The sequence below is a fragment of the Macrotis lagotis genome, chromosome 1 (assembly GCF_037893015.1).
Source record: "Macrotis lagotis isolate mMagLag1 chromosome 1, bilby.v1.9.chrom.fasta, whole genome shotgun sequence".
Classification (NCBI taxonomy): domain Eukaryota; kingdom Metazoa; phylum Chordata; class Mammalia; order Peramelemorphia; family Peramelidae; genus Macrotis; species Macrotis lagotis.
In genome coordinates, this window is record NC_133658.1 from 733,657,688 (window position 1) to 733,665,037 (window position 7,350).

The window sequence follows — 7,350 nt, forward strand, 5'->3', positions numbered from 1 at the left end:
ATTCTCCTCAGGGGTGACAAACTAACCTTGTTGGAAGCACTTTATAACATTACAGTTGAAAGGAGCTTTGTATTTTACAATTTAGTTAATGGCTGCAGCTTCAATAGAAGAGGGTCCCATGAGCCCAGTGGATTGACCTAGCTAGCAGAGATGATGCACTTTGAGAAAAGACCAGTGGCAGAGTAGCCAACCTGCCCAGTGTCAATGTGACTTCTTCAAGGAAGCAGCCTTCCTACCCAGAGCTGTCTATCCAGCTCACTAGCAAAGGAGTATACAGATACATAATGCCAAGCAAATTGACCCATCCAACCATGACCTCATACCCCAGGAAAAGCAAGCCCAAATAAGCCACAGGTCCAGTAGGAAAACTGTGTCCTGGGTAGAGTCAATCCAGCTGAACTAACAAACCTTCTGGTGAGGGAGGGACATTGAGTCACTATAAAAAAGTCATTATTACCTGCAATTCCAAAGTTGTGAATTAACATGATCATGTGTGTGTGTCCACCCATGCATGTGACTCACTGTCATTGTATTTTGTTTATGATCACTCTTCCAACCTTCTGAATTCTGAGTTTATTTGTGGGAAAGTATGTCTCTGATGTCAACAAGAAAGATTTGGAATTATGGTTCTTGCTATTCCATTAAAATAAGCTCCTTGAAACCAGAGAATGACTTTTTCATGTCTCCCAAGAGATCTAGGGATCAAGGTTTTGTAAATAATGGGTGCTTAATAGATATCTTTATTCATTCATGAGTAAATGTCTTTGTAAAGAATCTACTGAATCTACTGGCTAATTGTTAAATAGAAGTACACCAGTGGGGGCTCATGACTTAGTTTTAGGATGATAGACACCCAAGGATTATCCTTAGAATTCCTGGGAGTAGCAAAAGTTCTGGCTACCTAACCAGTGAGAGCTGGGTAAGTGAACCCCAGGGGTGGCATTATAGCAGTGTGAGATGAAAATGTCAGAGCTTATTTTTTTTTAAAAAAAGTATGTTATTCCAGAAAGAGTGAAAGACTTGATAGTGCTGGATCTAGAATGGGAAGGGACTTTGGGGTCCATCTAGTACAACTTCTTCCATCTAATACATGTGAAGGCCTTGGGACTCAGTAAGGTTGAGTGATTTGTCCAATCATAAGCTGGTAGCAAGTATTCGAGGTAGAATTTGAGTCAGTTCCCTTTCCAAAGTGCTGACTAGTCCTTATATTCATTAGCTGCAAAATTTCTCTAAGGCTATTTGCTTTTTTTGTAAAATGGAGATAACAATCCCTGCACACCTTCATGAAATGTTGTGACAAAAACATTTTGCAAACTTCATATCATTTTATAAATGGAAATTATTATTATTAACTATATTATTAAAAGGTGTCTTGTGAACATTAAGGTGTTTATTAAAATATGAATTATAATTTATAATATAGCCTCAGTTTTTATGAAAAGATAGCCAGGAAGTAGAGAGGAAGAATTTTCAAATATCCTGTTCCAAAGTCTCTGTGTCCCTTAAGAACTGGAATTTGAGCAGGTGCCTCATTTGGCTGACTTGCAGATAAGTTTATAGCACTTTTCTTATACTTAAGCAAAATGGACTGAGGGAAAAGTGAGTCAATAGTCCATCTTGGAAGTATGACTCCAGATTCTGTTAGTCTAGGAGTCATGACAAATAGCACGATAAAATAGGCAGCTTAGTGGTGCAGTTAATGTTTTAAGAGGAGCCACATAAGACTAGCAGCTTCGTTTGAGAGTTAGTAGGTATAAAAAAAATATATAAATTGTTCAAGTGAGCTCCCGGGTCTATTTTGTGTTTGTCCTACTGCCAGAGGCCCTCATCAACTTTGTGTAGGCTAAATACAAGCTGATCTCCCTGTTTGAAAACAGGGTGAAAATGCTTGAGCAATGTCTCTCTATGTTCTGCCTCATTAATATCAGGAGAGAAGAGGGAGTTTGTAGTTACAGGAATTCATATGTGAAAGAAGGAAAGGTGATGGATGAATGGCCTGAGGTTCAGTGGATTACTGGAGGGTGTTGCCCCCCTCATCAATATTCTAGAGAAAAAATAGGTCAAATTGGAAGCCTAGTATAGTGCTCCACACACTGTGATTATTTAATAGATATTTGTATGCTATATTCTGTGGCACTGTATTGTAGTCAGTCAGTCAACAAGAAAATATTAAATATTACCTATTAAACCTCTAACCTATCCTGTCTATTTTTTTTTGTCAGTTAGTATAGAGAATGGAGAGCTAGTTCTGGACTTAAATGGGTTCGAATTTGGCCTTGGACACTTACTAGCTATGTGACTTTGTTCAAGTGACTTAACTCTGCTTGCCTCAGTTTCCTCATCTGTAAAATGAGTTGGAGAAGGAAATGGCAAACCTCTCCAATGTCTTTACCAAGAAAATCCTAAATGGGGTCATGAAGAGTTAAATATGACTGAAAAAATGATTAAACAGAAACATATATGGTTTACATGTCATTGTTTTCATGTTGTCCTTCCCTTTCCCCCAATAGATTATGAGCTCTTTACAAGAATGGGACTATTTTTTTGTCTTTCTCTATATCCTCAGTGTTTAACACTGTCTGGGACATAGTGGATACTTAACTAATAATGATAATGCTAAGTATTGTATTGTAGTATGATAATAATACATAATAATGATATTATGTATACTAATATACATAATATTACATATATTATATGTAATATGATGATAACAATAATAATAATAATAAGTATTGTATCATAGTATGGTGTGGTCTGGCATGTTATGGCACTGCAGATTGCTATAACAGGGACTTTTTCCAGCAAAGTATTTAAGGGAGACCAACAAAACAAATGAAACCAACTGATATTATTGATTAGATTAGTCTAGGGGTAGTTGGAAATGAAGGGTGGCATTGGAGGAGCAGCAAGCAACCATACCTGTTATTGAGGTTTCTGGATTTTTCTTCCCTTACATATTTATTGTCATAGGTGTGGAGGTGTTCAGAATGCTGTTATGATTTTTTCTGCATCCATGGCCAGACAGCATAAACCAGAATAGTGAAAATTAATCAAGGAAGAAAATGAGTTCTAGATCCAAGATCAAGTAGCATATTTGAGACCCCTTGATGCTCCAACTCTTCCCTATGCCAAAGGAGGGGGTGGTCAGCAACAAGCACAAGTTGCAGACAGTAATGTGGTCCCATATTTTGTGGATCAGATTAGTCTAGGGGTGGTTGGAAATTAAGGGTGGCATTGGAGGAGTACCTAGCAGTCATACCTGTTATTGAAGTTTCTGCATTTTTCTTCCCTTATATCTTTATTGTGACAGGTGCGGAGGTGCTCAGAACAAACAAAATGAAGTTATGGTTTTTGCTGTATCTGTGGCCAGACATAGCTTAAACCAGAATAGTGGGAATTGATCAAGGAAGAAAATGAGTTCTCATAGAGAATTTGGTAGGGAGAGGGGTTCAAATGTTGCTCTAATTATTTAGGATTACAAATCCCACCTGTCAGAATAGAGCCCAATACCTAGTAATAATTATGTGATAATCTCAAGGTCCATATTTATCTTCATACCCGTTCTCCTGGAACAGTTGAGATAAATGTTGGTCTTCCTTGAGCAGTATCAACTTTTCTTTTATATTCAGACACATATCCTCTCATTTTATCACAATCATTTGGGATATTTGTTATTGGGGGTGTCCTTGATGGCAGAAGAAAGTCCTTACCTGGAATAACACTATTGATAAGAGGTAGAGATTTGTGTCACTTTGGAATACTGTTGTAGAAAATGAGGTATTGAATTTTCTATGTTAAGAATAAAGTAGAGAACAGAGCACTGTTTATATAAATTTATTTCTTTCTTGTTCCAGATATGTGATTTCATGTGTGAGGAGAAGAAATTCTCAATCAATATAGATCAGCAATTCTTCTGCAGCCTATAATCTTCAGGTTTCCTGGGGTACCAAAAAGTTAATGACTTGGCCAGAGTCAGATGGCCATTATGTATGGAGAGAAAACTTGAAACCAGGTTATCCTGATTATGAGGCTGACCATAAATTAATTAGTTGACTAAATGAGATTTATTTGGGTGTGAGGAGGAGATCATGTTTGGGAGACTTATAAGAAGGTCTAAACCAGATCTACTAGGACTTTGGGGCAGGATCCCTTTCCAGATAGTTTAGCAGGTTTGATGAACAGTCTAACATATATTATAGATTTCCTGAAATGCTAGAAGAGAGAGTTATTTCAGGATTGAGAAGAGTAGGAGATAAGTATGTTGATGTATAGACAAGAAGAAACTAGAATTTTTGTAAATTATCCTTAGCAATAGTAGGATAATGAGTTTACCATGACCTTTGTCTGCTATAGTATACCTGATCATCCATCAGTGAGTGTCAATGAGTATGGATTATGGACTGTAGAAGGACGCCCATAAGAAAAACAGTGGTTTCCTGGATTAGGTTAGTAGAGATAAATTGGAACGCTCAGGCATCCAAGGCATGATTTATCCTGGGTCTACCATGGTCCTTACTTTGATTGCAGCAGTCTCAACAATATGGTTGGATGTTACAAGTTTCACTAACTTTGTTTGGATGGTAGATCAGGAATATCTGAATTTGGTTCACAAAGGTGGGTCCAAGATGCCTTTCCCCTCAAACTGCACACACATACACACACACACACACACACACACACACACACACACACACACACACACTATACCATCATCATCATAACAGCAGAAGCCAACTGCCAAAGTGTCCTGGAGGAGGGAACTACAAGATACCAAAGCGAGGTCTAAGATGCAAGTTAAGTCATTGCTAGCCTTTTCTCTCTCTTGATAACTCTGCTAGAGCCTTTATTTTGCCTTTTTCTCAGTTTTGGAAAGATATTCTTTGTAAACCCCAGATCCTAAACTCCTAAAAAGACAAAGACTTCAGATATACATACCCAGGTATCTGATTCAGTCTATTAAACTCTCAAAAGAGTCACAAAATATCCACTCCATAATACTGTGTCTCCATCAACATGCATATTTTGACTAAGAGTAAACACAACCCTCTGGTTGACTTGGACAAAACATTTAATAGCTCCAGGCCTCAATTTTCTCAACTGTAAAATTAGGGATTTGGATCAGTTGGCATCTTAGCTTTGCTTCCATTCTAGTTCTAAGCACTATCTCACAAACAGTCTGCTCTTCTCTGCTTTCTATTCCACCTCTGGAGAATGACAGTGATCTAATTTCAAATCACCAAGAACCTCTTGTTCCTGGGTCCCACGATAATATTCTATGAATAATTATGTTCCCCTTTGGGGTAGAATTCCCTGTAGCTACTCTAACTACTCATATCCATATACTTCTCTCTCTCTCCTTTTCCAACACTGTCCCAAGATGTTATGCTATCTATAGCCTATAGAGACTGCTTCTAAGTATTAAATGAACATAAACTACAATTCCTTATACCTTTGACTTTTCTCAAACCATCTCCTATCCCCATTTCCATTTTTTAACTCCCACCCAACTTCCAGAATCCAGGTTGTAAGCTACCTTTACTAAAAAGCCTTTCTTGATCCCTTTCCTGATAGAGAAATTGTACTACCTACTCTGTTTTCTTATAATATTATATGCTTCTCTTGCTTTCTTATTGTTTTCTGAATTAAATTGAAGTTGGGGAGGGGGGATCACAGGGAAACAAAAAAAAACATCTCCAGCGTCTTCTTCCCCAATCCTCCAAGGGAGACTTTAATTCCTACCAGGGAAGTAAGTAGGAAGTTGGAGCAGAGGCCACACTCAGTAATTCTCAGAGAGAAGTATTGGGCTAAAATTATAACTATCTGCTCTTTTAAATAGTACAGTTAAACTCCTGGTCAATCTTTCATTAATGGGAAAAGGGAATTCTAAACTTTATAAACAAAGTTTGACTCCCTTCACACAATACTAGCTAGTCCCACAATAAATAAACATTTCAAATAGCAAATAAATCCATTTGTCCCAGCCAATAACCAAATATAATTCAGAGAAAGTATGTACTTGAGAACAGATACCAAGGAGATCTACCATAGGGAGTGAAATGTCTTAGCTCAACCAAAGGAGAGAAAGAGTTCCAAATCTCACCCATAGAGAAATTTCTCCTAAACATTCTTTACACATCTTCCCACTTGAAGATAGAAGGTAGAAGAACCAAGATCTTTGTCCTCTCTTGCCATTAGCTACTGCTTCTCATACAAGCACAGGACATTTATCTCCTTTTATAATGGACTTTGGGGCTCTGGTTACAGATGTACCAAGAAAGGATGGTATCACTGCAACCAGAATTCAGAATATTTTAGAAGACCAAGGAGATGCAATTAAGACTAAGGAAATGGGGCAGATAAGGTTTGAATAGCTGATGTACAAGGAACCAGATCAGAAAAATTAACTGTTTGGGGGGGGGTAGATTTTGATTTGTCTGCTTATATAGTGTGTAAACCCAACTTTAATCTGCTAACCTTATCTCTCTGAGGACCAACTGTGAAGTCTCCTGCACTTATTACATTATTTTTATGTGTACATGTCTCATGTCACTGTTAGATATTAATCTTCTTGTGAGCATGAATCATGTCTTGCTTATTTTTAAATCTCTTCCAATGCCTACCATTACTTTGTTTTAGACTTCTATTTTAGATTTAGTTTTTGTAGTTTCTAAACCTAGATTTTAATATTAATGTATAATTCAAGAGACCGATATAGTAATATAATGCAGTGTTTTTCACATAGTTGACATTTAATAGATGTTTTGTTGAATTGTTCAATGGAATGAAGACAGAAGTGGCATGCTAATTTATTTTCCAGATGAAACAAAACAGGGAGCAAACATTAATGTGCTGGATGACAGGATTAGAATCCAAAAAGATCCTGGCAGGCTGGAACAATCTAACAAGATGAAATATAACAGGGACAAGGAAAATTCTGCATTTATTAAAAACATCAACAGTAGAAAAACAGGACAGGAGAGGCATGGTAAAATAACTATTCAAGCAAAAAAGACAGTGGGTTTAGTTGACCTCAGGCTCAACATGAGTCAATGCTGATGTTATTACAAAAAAAAAAATAAAAAACTAAAGCAATTTTACTTCACATTAATATAGTGTCCAAAATAATGGAGGGAAGAGTTTGACCATATCCTAAACTGGTTGTTAGCCACAGAGAGCCTTCATAGTTGATGTCCAGCTGCAGCTCCTCCATATAAAAGCACCAGAAATGTAGGGCTGAGGGTCACACAGAGCAATAGCCTCTAAGGCATCTTTTAGCCATACCTGCAGATTAATTGCTAACTTATCCAGAAGCAAGAAGACTCACCTTGCATAAACCAGGACTGGGAA